This window comes from Urocitellus parryii, chromosome 15 (genome assembly GCF_045843805.1).
Source record: "Urocitellus parryii isolate mUroPar1 chromosome 15, mUroPar1.hap1, whole genome shotgun sequence".
Taxonomy (NCBI): domain Eukaryota; kingdom Metazoa; phylum Chordata; class Mammalia; order Rodentia; family Sciuridae; genus Urocitellus; species Urocitellus parryii.
The window spans coordinates 29547842-29566741 of NC_135545.1; positions in this window are offsets into that span (position 1 = coordinate 29547842).

The window sequence follows — 18900 nt, forward strand, 5'->3', positions numbered from 1 at the left end:
TGGATAAAGAAAATGTGGTACATACACACAATGAAATATTACTCGACCATAATGACGAATAAAATGATGGCATTTGCCAGTAAATGCATAGAATTGTAGACCATCATGCTGAAGCCAGATTTAAAGTTAGGTAGTCAGTGTAGTTAGGTAAATCGGGTCTAATAGCGAGTGAAATCTAAAATGGAGGCCTTGCTGAGAATGATTCCGGGAAATGCAGGACAACTCATGGAATGTTAATGAAGTCCCAAAAGCCCCTAGGTCCAAAGTCCATCCCAAAGGAATGTTAATGGAACCCAGGAAACAGCCCCCAACAGATTTGGAGATAGCCCATCCCAAAGAAGTGATAATGAAGTCCTTCCTGCCCAGATTACTTGTTTGGCCCACCTGGGTCCCAACCCTTCCCCCTTAATTCCATCACTAAAACTATGAAAAGGGGAGACAACCACACTTCCACGGATTCCACCTCTTGGGTCCCCTTCTTCCTCTGGGAGAAGTCTTTTCTGCTGTCCTTTAATAAACTTCTAATTTCGGGCTGGGGATGTGGCTCAAGCAGTAGCGCGCTCGCCTGGCATGCATGCGGCCTGGGTTCCATTCTCAGCACCACATACAAACAAAGATGTGTCCGCCGAAAATTAAAAAATAAATATTAAAAAAATTATCTCTCTCTCTCTCTCTCTCTGTCTGCTGAGAATTAAAAAATAAATATTAAAAAAAAATTAAACTTCTAATTTCTACTCTGACCTTGCCTAGGCGTGCTTCTCTGGTGTTATTCTTCAACATTGGGGAAGCAAGGACTCCTCATCGGTCAACAGCGGTAACAATGCTAAGTGAAATAAGCCAACCCCCCAAAAAACTAAAGCCTGAATGATCTCTTTGATATGCGGATGCTGACTCACAATAAGTGGTGGTGGGATGGGGGTAGGGGAATGGAGGAGTATAGGTTCACCAGATTGGACAGGGAGGGTGGGGGGGGGGGGAGGAAAGAGGGATGGGAATGTGAAAGACAGTAGAATGAATTGGACATAACTTTCCTATGTTCATATATGACCAGTGTAACTCCACATCATGTACAACCACAAAAAATGGGAAGTTATACTCCATGTATGTATGATACATACATGCATACATACATACATGTGTCATTAAAAAGAACAAATAAAAAATTTTAAAAAAGATTATGCATTTAGCAAATAGACAGACTTGAATAAAAATTACAACTTCATCCTTAACTGGTTAGGAGATCTCCATCAGGTTAGTTAAACCTTCCATGTACTCATCTATACAATAGGGATAATTACAATATGGACCTGATGGACTGTCATGAAAATTGCACTATACAACATTCATACTATGCTCACAGCTTGAACAGAAGCAAAGTCTTGCTCAGTGAATACCATGAACATTAGCTGGGTCTGAAAGGATAAAAGAAATTGAAATTAAAATGTAAAGGACCAGGTTTTGTGAAGTTTCTAAGCTGCACTCAGAACCTGAAATTCCTGTGGCAGTTAAAACAATTCCTGGAACTGCCCATTAGATGTGTGTCGAAATCTCCCCTGACCACCTAGTTGCTTAACCACCCCCTCCCCTAGACCTTGCAGTTCAGCACGTATACACCTTAGGGCTTAAACCAATCAGTTTGAATGTATACCCCTCCTTAGGACTGACCTATCACCCCCGCCCAACCTGTTCCCGCCAATGAATGTGCTAATCATGTTTTAGAGTTGTTATTTGATTTTCCCACGGTATATGATGATTTGCTAAAGGAGCCTATGATGTATGTAAAGTCCCTGCCCTCTCTAAAGAATGTATATAAACTCTGCTCAAGTTGTTCTCGGGGCTCTTTGTTCTTTGCTCCTCTGAAGTGAGCTCAGAGCCCCAGCATGCTGGACCCTCAATAAACCCTTTGCTGTTGCATGAGACAGTCTCTTGGTGGTCTTTTCCTCCGATGTTCGCCTGACCTTTTCAGGTCCAGTTGAGGGGTGAGTGAAATAAGGACCTGAAGGATGGAGGAGATTTTAGCACCGAGCCAGGATAGATACTAAGTAAGCCTCCATGTTGAGTCAATGTCCAAATTGCTTTAAATAAAGCAACCGAGCTGTGGATCTGTCTTTAGGGCCACCATGACACTACTTAACTCCAGCTCTGTGTCAGCTTTGTTTTGCAATCTGCTCAGTAACTGGCTGTGCTGGGGAAAATGCTCAGGAAGAACAGGCTGCTAGAATGAAACTACTTCACCATCATTTCCAGTTCCAGTGACAACAGCTGGGGCTTGAGTTGGGTTGGGACTGGGTGATGTGACAGGGACTAGAGATTCCTATGACTGGCTTTCTATCCTGTGTCTCATATGTATGGACACATACCTTAATTTCATTTGTCTCTGTTAGATACCTAGAAGTAGAGTTGTTGGATCACACAACAATTCTATTTTTAACTTTTTTGAAGATTTGCCAGTTTTCCCCTCTGCTGTACCATTTCATTGTGTGACCACTAGAAAATACGATTTCTGTACATTCTTAGTAAATACATAGTTAGTTAGCCATCCTAATAAGTGTAAAATCATATCTCATTATTGTGTTGATTTGCAGTTTCCTAATGACTAATGATCATTTTGCATGCACTTTTTGACCATTTTTAATCTTTTTGGGAAAAATATTTATTCATCTACTTTATCCATTTTAAAAAAAAAAATTTGATACCACTTGTTGAAAAGAATATTCCTTGACCATTAAATGATCTTGGCACCCTCATAAAACTTAATTAATTATGACATAAAGTTTACTTTGGACTCTTTTTTAAATTAAAAAAGATTTTAAGCAACAAAAGAGATTATTTATTGTAGACATATTACACTTGGCCACACTGACATAACTAGTCCAGAATTCAGAGGTCCAGGGCAAAAGACCAACAGGGATTGTTTGTTATGAGTAATGTGAGTGTCTCAGAGATGATCTTAGTGATCAGACGGCAATGGAAGTTCTAGATTCATTGAAGCAAATTCTGAACAATAGCATGCAATCCAACAATTTCTACCAGCATCCCCTACCTTCGGCATCCCTAATTTTTGTGCCTTTGGCCTTCATGGTACGCAATCTGGTTTACTTGGACTTCTGCCTCATCTTCCTTCTTTTGCACTTTGGTCTGCACATTTGCTTTTTCTTCCACTCCCAAATTCACTGCTAGGGATTGTTTACCTTGGCTTTCTTGGCACAGAGATTTTTAAGAAGATGGTGCTAGGGCCAAGAGCTATTTTGGACTCTTAATTTTATTCCATTAATCCATATATTTGTTCTTATGCTAATATCACACTGTCTTGATTACTGCAGCTTTATACTAAGTTTTGAAATGTGGAAGTGTGACTCCACAAACTTTCTCCTTCTTTTCCAGGGTTTCTTGGGCTTTTCAGGTACTATGAATTTTAGGGTCTGGTTGTCAATTTCTGTATAAAAGGCAGCTGGAATACTGACAAGATTTCACTGAATCTCTAGTTTGCTTTGGAGAGTATTTGTCCCGACCGACCGGCAGGCAGGACATATCAACGTGGGCAGCGAACCTAGATGGGGAGGAATGAAGGGACAAGAGACACGAAGGATGATAGCAAGACAGGAATTCTCATCAAGCTTCAAACTTTTATTGTTCACACAGGGGTATTTTTATGCTGGGGATGGGGAAGCTCTCTAATCAGCAATTGCTGGATGTGGGTGGTAAAACTGCCAGCTGCAAGATGTCTGATGATCCTGATAACCACAGGATGTTCCAGGGAGATAGGTAGCTGCAGGATGTCTCCCAGGCAGGATGTCTCCCAGGGGGCTGTCAGGCTATTCTTTGAAGGAGAATTTCCTTCTAGCCCCTGACAAGTATTGTCATCTTAAAAATAAATATTCTAATCCATGAACATGGGATATCTTTTCTTTAATTTAGATGTTCATTTCTTTCAATAATGTTTTTTAGCTGCCAGAGTACAATTACTGTGTTTCTTTTGTTTTGTCTATTTTATTCCTAAGTAGTTTATTACTTTGATGTTGTTGTAAATCAAATTGTTTTCGTAATTTCACCTTCAGATTGTCAAGACATTCAATCTCACATCAAGTATGATGCTAGGTTGGGTCTTTTGTAGATCTCTTTTCTCTCCTTCTTTATTCTCTAGCCATATTGACCTTCTCATTTCACCACTTTTCTGTTTGCTGTTCCCTCCACCCACTGTCCCTTTGGCTAAGTGAATTTCCACTTTTTCTTCTATTGCAGTTAGTTATCTATGAAGGATTCCTGGGCCCCCAGATCTGGCCAGATATGACAGCTTTCCATTTCCCAAGCTTCTTCTCCTTCATAGCACTTAGCAGTTGTCATTGTGTACTCATCTGATTATTTGATTGATGTCTGTTTTCTCAGAAAACATTAGCTCCATGAAGACCTGTACAATGTCTGTCTTGTTAATCTCTTTATGCCCAATTCCTGGAGCAATACCTGGCACAAGACTCTCCAGGAAATATTTCATGAATCAATGAACTTAAGAAAACCAACCAATCTGAACGGAAGTAGAATGAGGATGGTGATCTCCAGACACAGATCTTGGCTGAGGACCCCTAGTGCTTCATTCTTCCTGGATTTCCCCATGGCAGAAAATCTATGCTATGCCTGGGAAGAAAAGACCTACACTGGCTTTTGGTAACCTCTCTTCAGAGATGACTTTTAAGCTGAGCAGATGTTTTAAATCCTTCCCACTCTGCATGAAAGTTCCCTATTCCTGCCAGTCACAGACAATCTCTTTCTTCTAATGTTGTTTATAGTTTTAAAAATCCATATCCCTCTTAAGAGCATTCATGATTTCATTGTGTTCTGACACATATGTTAATCCTCTCTCTCCCACTCTTGGAAGGCACTCCCCCAACTTAGTTTTCAGAAATGTGTTGAAAAGAATGACAATCACTATGAAGTACATAATTTAAGGACCTAAAAATAGTATCATTCAATTACGTTTTATTTTCAAATATATACTTTTGTGTTCTTTTAACATTAAAAAAATGTTATTGCATTTTAATTTGTAGGAAAAATAAACCTTTTAGTGACATCATTAACCAAAGTTCCTATCAAATATGGCCATTCAGTCAGTTAGATCCATATACCATCCTCATCTGCAAATATCACATTCACCTCATCCTTGAAGACATCCATGGTCATCTCTCCATCCAGAGATGTGCTGGACTTCAATCATTGCTACTTACTTAATGCTTACTTCTTGTGACTTCATCATGACCTCCATTTTCCTGCATGTTTAGTGGCCCTTTGAGCTGACTTCAAGCTCTTTGCCATCTGAGGCTCTGCTAAAGACCTTTACTATGGCCTCAGCTCACCCATGCCCACATTCACAAGAACTGGGGAAAAAAAAAAACTGCCATTGCCTTGCCCATGCTTTAGTTCCTGAATCATCCCATTACTTACTTTTCAGTTCTAGCATCCATCAGATCCAACTCCCACCATTCCCTACACCTTCCTTATCTCATATTTTTGTTCTAACTCTAGCTAAGGGTATAATCCTGGCTCTGACCTATCACTCTGTGTGGATATTGGCTCCACACATCACAGTAATAAGAAAGCATAGCCATGCCCTGATTTCCTCATGCTCTAGTATCCCCTCCTCCTCCTGCCAGAAGAGGGAGATCTCACTGAATGAATTAGCTCTTAATCATATTGAGTGTCCTGTTGTTCCTGGGAAAGTACCTTTTATAATGAAGAGTTCCAAAATGAATATCAAAGTATTAATTCTAATGAGTGAAGTATCAGAGTATTAATTCTAAAGAGAGAAGACTGTATGAAAATAATATAATACACCATAGAATTAGAAATGCTTTCATTGTGTGGACATAGCCTATTTGACAAGTGTCTTTGGAAAATTGGGATAATTTTCCACCCTGATATTTTCATGCATATTGTGCAAATTTTGTTGAGGAAGAGATGGAGTCTAGAGGTGCATGCAAGCAGCAAAGGAGAAAATTCCAACTCAGTTAATCAAAATGTATTAGTTTAAGATATTGTTATTTCCCTAAAATAGATGTTCCTGATTTCTAGAAGAGCAAACATTTCCTGAGTATTGGTTATATACAGTAATGTGCTGGTAATATAGCTCTCAAAACAAACAAATAACATACAATATCTCTCTCTCTCTCTCTCTCTCTCTCTTTTTCTCCCCCCCCCTCCTTTATATGTAGTATTAGTTTATTTCTATGGAGTCAATATATTATTACGGCTAATTTCAAGCTACCAAGGGCTGAACAACTGACTTGCCAAATTTCTGTAGTTTGTATCAGCTGGTGCAAGTCAATGCCAGCACCCTCTTATGCAACTCACCAACTTGTTGGTTTGAGAGATGCAAAACCCCTTTCCCTGACCTCAGTGAGTCTACAATCTAGAGGAGACGCCAATACCTGCACTTTAATTAATTGCTTTGGTTTAAAAGAAAGAAGAAGAAGAAGAAAAAAAAAAACACCCTGCATCAGCCTTGGTACTTAGTGTTATTTAGAGCACATCAAAGTAAATACAATGAGTTTCCCAAAGGTTTAATTCTCAAAGATTGATAGGTTGACAATTTGTAATAATGCAGCAATCATTCCACCTACTCTAAATGTTCTACCTTATTATATTTTCAAGACCCACACTCTAATAGGGTTCTTGGGTAATTTTTTTCCCAACATTAAGCTATTTGTGGCTAGACACAACTGGTCTTTCAAGACCATTAGCAAAAAGAAAAAAGAAAAAGTCCCCACTCCCACAGAAATTCTTTTGATGGAACAAGATAAAATTCTTCCATTTGCTCTCAAATTTTGTATTATTTATGAGGAAATCAGAAATCACAGGGGGAGGGGGCAGCAAGCAGAGATGAAAGCACATTATAGGAACACAGGCTTGGGTTATGTGCAGCGTGTACTGAAAACGCTCCCCTGCTCCTTAGCCAAATGTGTAAAATCATCTCCGTGGTTATACAGTTCACTCAGTAGTGAGACCTGCAAGGAACCTGCAGAGATGTCTGTCTCCATAATACGTGAAGTCTTTGAGATGTGGATTTGTTTTGCAAGAAAATTTTAGGAGAATACCTAGGCTAACAGTAAGGATGAGAAAAAGCTGACTTTAATAAAAGTTTCATGAAGAGGGAGCAATTATGTGATGTCACATCCTATAAGGACTCATGGATCTGAACAACTAAAGCCAGAAAATTCTATGTTCTGTGCAGCTCACTTTGAACTTGGCCGCTAATTTCTCTTCTTTCAGAATGTGCTCAGCTGTTCTGCTGTGGCTACTGTATTCTCTCCCTTTAGTGTCTAGCTGGGAAAGTAGACCAGTCCATGAGGTGGTTGTTGCCAGGTAAATTGCTTGCACCCAACTGCCTTCTTCTACCTCTCACTTCATTGGCTGGATTCCATTATGGAGGTAATCTTATGCAATTTCTTTAGCCTTCTGAAGAAGTTTTCACATCTCTAAAATGGGCATACCGTAACACCTAATAAAAGTGTTGCTAACCAGTTGTGAACTCTCCCTAGCCAAAATAAATCTCTCCCATTTCTTGTCTTCCAAGACTCAGGTGTAGCCTAACTGTCCTCACTAAATTGGAGCCTATTTGAAGTAGCCTCATATCCATCATATTCACATTAATTCAGCATAGTCATCAAGTGCCCAACAGTGTCTCAGGGCCCTGCAGGCTAGGATCCCTTAAGGGCAGGTAGCCTGACTGCCTTATTCATTGTTTCTCTGCTTTAACACAGTACTTGACAAAAATTAGACATGTAAGAAATATTGGTTAGATGTAAAACAGGCATTTAAGTCATAGATTAATTAATATGGCTTGCAAGAAATGATGCATAAATCAATAGTAGCCAGCTGAGAGTTCTTGAAAGTTCTTGTTTGCTGTTGTATGCCCGTTCGTGATCAGTAAATGATTAGTAAGTGAATTAATGAATGAAAGAATCAATCAATCAATCTGGTGGCTTACTAACTCTTACTGCTCCATAGCAGTCTAAAGGTAGAGCTAAGTAGAGTTTGAATGACATGCTACCAGAGTCAATGGAACAGATATCACACACACACACACAAAATGAGTTTCCCCCCAAATTCCCAAATGATAATTTTGCCTGCCAGGGGATATATGCCAATGTGTTTGAGACATTTTTGGTCATCATAACTGGGGCTATTACTAGCACCTAGGGGGTAGAGTCCAGGGATTATTGTAAACAATATACAATGAAGAAGACAGACTCACAATAAAACATTATCTGGCCCCCAGTGTCAACAGTGAAAACATTGAGAAACCCTGCTTTCAGTGATGGAGCATGAAGGGATTCTTTTTCATAGTAACATTAAAATGCGGGAGATAAAGATTGAGATTTTCTCTACTACGGCTTGCCTCCTTGACAGAACACAGAAAGTCAGGCAGAAGGCTAGAACTCATCAAGTTGAAACTCTTCTTCTACAATGGGGATCCTCCAGGTCCTGAAAAGAAAATAAATGCTCAAAGCCACCCCATTGGGATATGGCTAAAGCCAGGACAAGAAGCCAGGTTCCCAATTCCCAGGCCACTCACAAGGCCTCTTCCCACTTCCTTTCCCAAAGCCAGCCTCCCCTTAACCCTCATCCACGGGTCTAGCACCATCCCAGAAACCACATCTGGATTAGGGCAGTTTCCCAACTTTCACCCTTCACATCATACATCAGTAACTTTTAGCACTTTCATGGACTACCCAACCATTTTTTAATGTAATACTTTTATTTAAGTTGACACTAAATAGAAGTTTAAAAAAAAATTTTAAATAAACTTCTAATAAACCTTTTTTAATACTATAAGCCAAAGCTGGTACTATTTGCTATAACTTAAAGAGACCTAAAAATAAGAATAATAGAAACAAAAAACTGTTCAATACTACTTTGATATCATTTCCCCTTTAAGTGTCTAAGCCTAAGTCTTGCCTTCTCTTTGTTAAAAAGGAAAACCCACAAGTGTAGGGGTATTGACACATTGACATCAAACTGAGACTTTCCCCTTAATATAATAAGAGGTACTGGGAAAGAATTAAAGCAGAAGTGCATTTCTAACCCCAGACTTCAATATTATTTAATGCCATACCTATGCACCACTTAAAATCAGCTTTCATCAGCAATATATTTGTTTTGGGAAACATTAGATTAGAGAAATAAAGGCAAAAAAAAAATCACTCTGGACTCTTTAACAATGGTTCCTTCTTTTATCTCCAGACTGAAAGAATTTAGGCATTCTAAATTTTTGTTTGCCCTCGTGCCACATGCAAATTAAATGGGGAAATTAAATGAGAAATTGTTAGCTATGGGGCAAACTTCAATGGGATACATTTCAGATGGTAGAGGGTAATGTAGGAGAATTGTATAAGCCTCATAACCCGAACCTCGTAAAAATCTTTTCCCCTCTGTGTTTGGGTTGAACCTGTGAATATGGTTATATCACACTTTCAATTGTTATTTTTTTTTTGGCAAAAGGGAGAGATTACCCTGGGAAACTGACCTAATCATAGGAGTGCTTTAAAATCAGATTTTAAAGGAAAATCAGACAGATGCACTCCAGGAAGCCTGGCATAAAGCAGACATCCATGCTATGACCTGTCCATGGAGCCATGTGGCAAGGAACTATGGGCATCTCTTAGTAGCTGTAGGTCCTGGCAAATGGGAACTCAGTCCTACAGATACAAGGAAATAAATTCAGCCAATAACCAGCAAGCTTGGAAAAGCACCCTGAGCCAAGACCTACAACGCACAGAAACGGTGAAACAATAACTTCATCTTGTTTTAAGCTGATAACGCTCATGCAGATGTGTTGCATAGCAAAAGAAAACTAATAGAAGGGAATAGAGAGATGAATATGGCAGGATCCCTGGCATCAGAGAACTTATATTCTAATTCTAGTCCTGAGAAAAGATAAGATACACATGAGGTAATTTTAGTGTTAATCGGGATATATCAGTTTATATCAGAGACAGAATAAGTCAAATATAAGAAGAAACATGGTTGAAAAAATGTCAGGAAAATCAAGAAAATTCTCTTGGACTTTCAGCACATAGAGAGATGGATACAAGCATCTTTTGATTGTCCAGGTTCCTGTTTCACCCTAGACTTGAGGCCATACTGTGAATATAGGTTCTGGGTTCAGTTTGTCTAGATTCAGTGCACATACAGGGCACTATCAACTATGCCTACGTCTGGCAGACAAAATCTGGTAGTGCTTGCCCTCCTTGCTTGTGCTAACTCACACCTGTGTCTACCTCTGTGGACCTCCATCCTTCACGCAGCCTTAGTGTTGTAAGGCCCAGGGCAGGACTGTGCCTAGAGGCCCACCTGGCATGTGTCTGTATACCTCTGAGCTAAAAATCAAGCTAGAGGGGGAGCTGGGGTTGTGGCTCAGTGGTAGAGTGCTTTCCTAGCATGTGTGAGGCACGGGGTTCGATTCTCAGCACCATATGAAAATGAATGAAAAAAATAAAGGTCCATCAACATCTAAAAAAACTTTAAAAACATCAAGCTAGAATAAAAACAGTAAGTTTGCAAAAGGGTTTACAATTTCAAATAGTACACAGAGACAGAACAGAAGTGATGTAGGATGTGATGATTATGAGGGAGAAGGAGAGAAGATTGAAGTAAAAAATTAAAGGAAAAGTGAAAGAACAATAGATACTGGCTGTTCTCTGAAGAAAAGAGAGGAAGAATCAAGGGAAACAAATAAATGAGAGAAAAAATATGAACCCCATAACCCTGACCCTGGTAAAAATCCACAGGTGGAAATGCCTGTATGTGTGTGTGTGTGTGTGTGTGTGTGTGTATGTAGTAAAAATTATAAAAATAAAGATAAAAGAACACAAAACTGAAATATACCGGTCAAACATTCTAGTCCTCAAAATATTGATCTGTGAAAAATAACTGGCTTCAAAAGCTCTAGAAATGAAAAATTAGGTAAATATGAATATGTATCAATGTCCATGAACCATTAAGATCACAATTAAATAGGAAGAAAGAAAGAAAAAAAAATCAAGCTAGAAGCTATTCAACAAAAAGTGACTGTGTCATAATGCCAAAATCGTTTTTAAAAAAATGATTTTTATAGAATGTTGACTCATGCTAGGTCCCCTATTGAGGGACACCTCTGACAGGCTGCCTCAGCTCCAGAGATCCCCATAAGATGGTCCAAGATCAGCTTGTCCCTTTGCCTGGTTCTGCTCTCCCTCCTTTCCTACAAGAGTTAATTCCCCATCAACCCTCTGCATACAAATCTGTTCCCAGGGGACACTGTCAGAGACAACACCCTCTCACACTTAATTGGTCCCATAGGATTTTCCACCTGTGGAATGCCTCCCTGTGGGTGGCCTTTCTAGTCTGTACTTTTAGCTCCAGGACTCCTCATCCTCCCACCTGCTGGTGCACACAGAATGGCTTCCAAGCCAGGAGTCCCCGCTCAGGAGGGACCCGTTGCTGTTACCTCTTTATTAAAGCAAATGGGTTGCATCCTCCTTTGGCAGTTTGCCACATGAACACTGCCCCTTGAGAAGACCAACTCTGTGTGCTGATCACATTCGGCATTAGAGAGAGAGAGAGAGAGAGGGAGGGAGAGAGAGAGAGAGAGAGAAAAGAAAAAGAAACATTTAATTATGTGCAAAGAGAGAGTCCATGTGTCATTTGCTGGCCAGGTTTGTTTGGGATTTTATTATCATCGGTATCACTGTAGCCTATTATTCCTCAGCAGATTGGACAAGTTTCAAGGTTAATAAAAATGTTCTGGCAAATTGCTATTTTGAAAGTGATTGAAGGAAATGTCCCACTCGAAGCATATGTTTGACCTTTTGGGGAAGGAAAAAGAAGGAAATTCTTGTGGAAGCCTCATGCCGTTTCAATGCCTTTGACAGCTCTAAATTGTTTGGCGAGCGTTGGGTTGCTTGAAGCACCGTAGAGACCAGAATTTCCTTCTGAAGTCTTTCTCTTTCCACTTGGACTCATCACTTTAAATTAAAATGATAACGATCATAAAGAAATAAGAAGCCGTGTTTTGTAGTCGGGCCCAGCGCTTTGTGCTCTGCATGTGCAACCTTACTCAGCATTCACAATGACCCAGAGAGGCTGGGACTCTTTGCACTCATGTTGTATAGATAGATGAGGGAACTGAGGTTTAGAGAAATTAAGTAACTTGCCCAAGATCAGAGTTTGTAAGAGGTGAACCTGGGCTAAAACCTAGGCCGGCTATTATATAAACCACCCCAATACACCTTGTCTTCAGCCATAGCTCAAGGCTGCTTTCAGTGACTCACCTGTCCTGAGGGTCTTCCCCAGACCTCCAGAAGGCACAAGTGTCCCTGCAGAGCTGGCTGGAAGTGCTGGGCAACTCACAACCCTGCAGGGAGTCCTCGACCTATGATTGTTGACCATTGGTGTATAAAGATCCCGGCTCCCCTGCCCCTAGGGTAGGATAATTCTAGAGCTGTGTTGAGCACCATTTCTCAGCACTTCCTTCTAGGACTAAGCTCTAGCCATCCATTGTCCTAGCTGATCTAATAAGCACCTTTCATCAGTCCTTTATCTTCCCTCCATCATGCCCTTATTACCTAACTAGTGTCTTCTGCTCCTCCCAGATGAACTACTTGCACTTAAATCTTTGGCTCAAAGTCATTTCTGGAATAATCTAAAGTGAAACTGGGACTCCCTTAAAAATGTCCCTGGGACCTGTGGGGGATTGAGGAAGGAAAGGTGTTGGCTGACTTGTCCCACTTGGCTGATGATGACAATGCCTTTGGAAAATTCTACCCCCATTTACTTTGGCCCAACACTAGTGATCTCAGCCTTTTTCTCCACCACCCTTGTATTGAAAGGAAGATGCTATTCCAGGGGAAATCTCCCCCAAGGAAAAGTGTTTCATAAAAATTTTTATATCCAGAAGTTGTAGACTTGAGACTTCCAGAGATGCTGAAGGGTACCAATCCTTAGAGAATTCCAACCAACACATCCCGGTGGAATTTCCACCCAGCCCCCAACCCCAGCCCTCCAAGGCAGTGTGATATGGTGATTCCAGAGATTACTGCCCCTAGACTCTCAAGATCTGAACCCTGGCTCCAGTCCTTAGAAGCTGTGTGACTTTGGCCAAAATTCTTAACCTCTCATTGACTTTATTTCCTCAGTCGTAAAACTTTAACAATGCCCTCTACTTCGTGAGATGGTTAAGAGTACAGTTTAATTCATATAAAGAGTTTACACTATATCTGGTACATAGTCAGTTCTAGAAGTATTCTTAATTATTGTTATTATTAGTATGCTGGAGAAAAGAAAGTACTCAATTAATGAAAGGTGTTATTTAACAGAATAATCTACCCAAACTTCATTGCCCCCTTCTTCATTTTGGTGAGATTATGCTCTCTGGTACCCTAAGAACATAACACTATGATGGGATGAGCCCATCCAGCTTCTATGAGGCTGTTGCTACAACTTCCCATGTGAAATTCCATCTTCTCTTGCCTTTCCTGGAAACTCTAAGGGATCCATTAGACTTTTTCTTTCTGCACAAGATCATTTGTTCAACTTGACCCACCTCCTCCACGGTTGTTTTAAACATCTTTTCTCTTCTTGGCTCATCATCCACACATTGGATGATCCATGATAATCTGTCTTGTGAAACAGAAAATGTACTCCTTGATTTGCAGTCAAAAGATCTGGGCATATACCTCTTTCACCTAAGCAAAGACACATAACTGCTCTGAGCCTCAGTTTCCATATTTATTACCAATCATATACACACAGAGCTGCTTAAAAATAATTCCCAGGAACAACCTGCAGCCCATGAGGAAAGGAAGTTGGCCAATAAATACCCAAGGTCCTTGCCTCTGGGTTGAAAATTCGAAGACATGTTCTAGAGCAGGGTTCAGCAAATATTTTCTTAAATGGCTGGAGAGTAAATAGTTTAGGCTTGTAAGCCATATGGTTTTTGTCACAAGTATTCTTCTCCAGATGATACATAAACAAATGAGCGTAGCTGTGTTCCAACACAACTTTATCTACAAAAACAGGCAGGTGACCCCCAGACCCTGTTCTAAAGTGTCTCAGGGGGCTCCCAGGGGGATTGGCCAAAACTGTAACTCATTCATTGCCAAGCTGTTTCTTTTCCTACTTCTCTGCTTCCCTGGGCCATCTGTGGACACATTGGCTGGAATCACCTCCCAGATCCTTAACTTGGTTCTGCTTTGGAGGAATTCAAACTGAGACCAAAGGCTATGAAGGTAAAAAGTGTAAAAAACTGTGAGGACCATAAAGTGGGAAACTCAACTGGTCTGATGGGGTCACAGGGAGAGATCCAGGCAAAGGGAACAGCATTTGCAAGCCCAGAGTAAGAAGAAATCACAGCTGCTTTAAGAAACTGGAAAGAGGCAGTAGCACAGCCAGAGAGCCAGGAGATGAGATCTGACCTTGAGGGACTCAAAAGGTCACAATAAGGCCTCAAGGCTAGATCCTGAAGTAGAGAAGAGCCATTGATGCATCTGAGCAGCCCAGTGGCATGACATAATATATGTGTGCAGGTCAGGCTCACGAGGGTCCACCAGGAGCTTGTCCCCATCCCTCAGCCCATTTTAGTGACCTTCCTCTATCCTCCCCACTCACCGCCGTGTGCTTAGAACCTCAGTGATCTCAGCCTTACCAAAAGCAGGAAACCAAAAGCATCACCCTAAAACAGATTTATAAACAGTTACATACCTTCCATCAACAGGGGACAGAGGCGAAAATAACCAATAAAAATACATAATAAAAACAACTTCAGAACAAACAAAGCCGGGGCACTTGGGCCTCACTAGGTTATTGCTCAGACTTGGAGAAAGATTTTGGAGTAATAGCATTTGATTCCACTGGCTCCCTGCCAGTTATTTCAAAACACCCTTTACTCCTTCATATCTTGTATCCTCGTCTTGATGAACGGATGTTACAAAGTCTTCAATAGGAAATCCTGGGGAAATGGCTCCTTTTACTGTCCTCTTGTCCTCGTTCTTACACAGACAAGAGAAAAAGCAGGACCTGTCACCAGGTGTTGTTTGTGAGCTCAGATTTCTTCCAGAAACTCCCTTCTTCGGAGTGTGTGGATAATTTGGAACCTAGCATCCTTTTGAAGGGTAACCCTGCAGGCTCATGGCCTAAAAGATGGTGCACCCTCCTCCCCCATGATTCTACCCAAGTGTTTGGAACTGGAGGGTGGAATATAACACAGCAATATAGGGAAGCTCTCAGAAGTTTCTCACTGGTGAGATTTTTTCCTAGGAAAGGTTTAAGAGGTACCCGCTGTGGTCCATGTGGGTCAATTCAGTCTGTAACAGCAACTGGGCCTTGCAGAAATAAAGGACAAATGACTGGACTTTGCTGTGATTAAAGCCACTGGGGCACAAGCCTCATGCTTTGTAAGCATGTCTGAACCCCTTTGTCTCTCTTAGCCTCCCCGATGTGTCGCCTGAGCGAATGAACCTGCGAGTAAGTGCACATGTGTCAATTAGGCTTCTTTGGGGTTGTTCTGAGGAGTGGTACTATTCCCACAGGGTAGCATCAGGGTTGATATCGTTGTGCACCCAAAAGAAAAGTCAGCCCCTCTATCTGCCCCCAGAGGCATTACTTGCATTCTGGAGTTGAGTAGACTTTTAAAAAATAATAATAATAATAATTTTTTTTTCTTTCTTCTTCCTATTCTTTTGACAATGGTGAATTCAATGTGCTCCTAAGACAAGTAGTTGGGGGAATCATAAATTCTACAAACTCAGGAGCCCCTCTTTGGCTAATGTTTCAGTCAATTAGATATATTGTTTTTTTTTTTTTTTTTTTTTGTTACTACTGACAGAAAATCCATCTCATACCGGCTTTAAAAAAAAAAGGAAATTATTAGGCAAACTCAACTGAGAAAACTGGGGGTAAGAATGGCTTTAGGTATAGCTTGGGTCTTTCTTTTTTTTTAAATGAGAAAATGCTATTTGTTGTTTTTAAGTCACTTCAGGATTTTTTAAAATAATTGTTTCACATAAAGAGAGAAATGAACCAAAATTCAGTACTTACTAGCAGTGACATTTTAATATTTTTCTGACCCCCAATAGAAAATACATTGCATTGTAACCCAATTATTCCTTTCTGTTCTATTTCACTTTTTTTTTTTTTTTAATGCTGATAGTGACCCATTGAATACATTTTCACAACTCACTAATGGCCATAACTCACTATTTGGAAAAGGCAGCCTTAAATATTCTGCTTCTTGAACTGTCAAGCAGCAGGAAAGAGAGAAACGTGTCTGGAGATTCAGTTTCTCTCTTTCAATTGAGTTTCTCCTCTGTTGGTTTCATCCTTTGGTTACATATAGGAGCAAGATGGTGCCAGTTGTTATAGACCTTATATCTCCTCTGCTTTAATGCTAAGGCCCCAGAATTCTCTGTAAAACCTCATCACGTCTCACTGCAGTTGATGAAATCAAGTGCCATCCCAGAACCAATTGTCAAGACCAAAAGGATCCTATTGTGACTGACCCTTGATGGTGAGCTGTATCCATGCAGGCACAGAACTCTATCCAGGCACATAGGCTAAACCCAGGGAAGGGAAGACCAGGATGTGCTTAAAGAATAAGGGTAAGAGGGAGCAGAACTTCAAAAATAATAGATGTCCTCTACAGGCCTAGGCCTAATCATGGGTGAAATTGGCAATTAGCTTGTGATTCAGAGTCACTGCCATAAATGTGGCCCCACCTGACTCACCAATGCCTGGGGTAGCTTTAGCAGAGATCTGATGCTCTCTTTCCATCAAAGAAGATAAAACTTTAGGTACAAATGCCTCTAGGAAAGAGGAGTCAATTCAAACTAAAATGTAAGTTCAAACTAAAGGGTAAATGGCCAATGTAAGAATTTCTTTAAATTGCAGTAGAAGGGAAAAAGGTATCTGTCATATTCCGTTTGAGATTCTATAACAAAATGCCATAAACTGGGTGAACTAGAAACAAAATAAATTTATTTCTCACGATTCTAGAAGCTGGGAAGTTCAAAATCAAGACATGGATGGATTCATAGAGGGACTCACTGTAACTTCACGCAGTAGAAAAGATAAGGCATTTTCTGGGGTGTCTTTTATAAGGGTACTAATTCCATTCATAGGGGCCTCCTTCCTCATGACCTAACCATCACCTCAAAGTCTTACTTCCTAACCACAAACTTGGGAGCTAGAACTTCAATATACAATTTGGGGGTGTACACAAACTTTCAGACCACAGTATCATAGTAGTATTCATGCAGTGGAGTGGAAGAAAAAGAAAATTGCAAGCTGGGCACGGTGGCCCTCTCCTATAATCCCAGCTACTCCAGAGGCTGAGGCAGGAGGATTGAAAGTTCCAGGTCAGTATGGGCAACCTAGCAAGATCCTGTCTCAAAATAAAATTTAAAAAGATGCAGCTCAATGGTAGAGCACCCTAAGTTCAGTCCCCAATACTGCCAAAGAGAAAGGGAGGGAGGGAGGGAGGGAGGGAGGAAGAGAGATGCAAAGAAGAAATAATATATCTGGTTCCATCAGACTAGCCTTCCTTTAATGGGATAGGAGAAGCCATCCTATTGTAAGAGAAGTCCAGAAGGAGCTTCACATTGTGCCAAGAAAGCCCTTTTTGCTACTTGGAGTAGAAGGAAGAAATGGAAAATACATTCCTTTCCCTTAGAAGAATTGCAAAACAGAGTACTTGGAAAACAGAGTATGGTACAAAATCAGGACCACCTCTTACAATAGTGCAGGTTGCATAATATCCCCCCAAATTGTGCACAGTACAGTCTTTGAAAGCAGGTACCGTGGTACTATAAAGATGGCTGAAAGTCAATTGTCAATAAATCTCAGTAAATGTAGGGATACATTCCCTTAATTGTATTCTGTGGAATAATTCTTCGGGATTTTAACAGGTATTGTATAAGGAATTAGTTCACTGAATTAGGGAGTTTGAGAAATGCCAAGTTCAAAACTCCTACAGGACTTCTCAGAGCCGTTAGAATGCTAACATGTGCAAGAGGGGAGTAGAGGATGGAGGTTTTCCAAATATATTTTACAACAGAATTATATGCAAAAAAGAAAAAGAAAGAAAGAAAGAAAAAATGTGGAAAAAAGCTAACTCTGCAACATGAGTAGCAGGTATCTTGCTTACATTCATTCAACCAATCATTATCGAGCACCTGCTATGTACCTACCAGGCACTGCACAGGTGTTTCAGATACACCAGCTATGGACAACATGGTCAAATTTCATGCCTCTGTTAATAGTCAAGCTCATAAGGACATTAAAAAAAAAAGATTCTACACCAACCCTCCAAATGCTCACAATTTAAGATCCACAAGGACCTACCAACACTTTGCTTAAATAATAATAACAAGGGCTGACATGATTATTTTTGGCATTTGAACTGAGCCTTAAAAGATGAAGAAAAGCCCCAAAGAAGCAAAGTGACTATAAAGACACACAACTTAGCAGCAAATGACTGCAGAGCTTACAAAATTGCAGGAGGGAGGAGCTAGAACAGACTTCTCTGGGATTCCGCAGGGGAGCTTTGGCCCTTCTAGAGTTAAAGACATTAAGAGAGGTAAACGTGAGCCAGTTCTCCACATAGCAGCTCCAAGTCTGTGAGCATCCAGTAAGCCCTGAGCAGAGCTGAGCGGTGGCTCTAAAGCTCACTGGTCGTGTTTCTGAGGTGTGTTTGCCCTCAATTCAGATTACACCTTCCACTTGAAGAGAAAAGCTGGGACACCTGCCAAACCCACTGCAAGCCACGTTGGTCCTTAAAATGGCACTTACAGGGGCTGCAGAAAATACAAACTGAATCATTCACTCAAGACAGAAGAGCGATCATAACCATAAAATTCTCATTTGGTTCAATTCAAT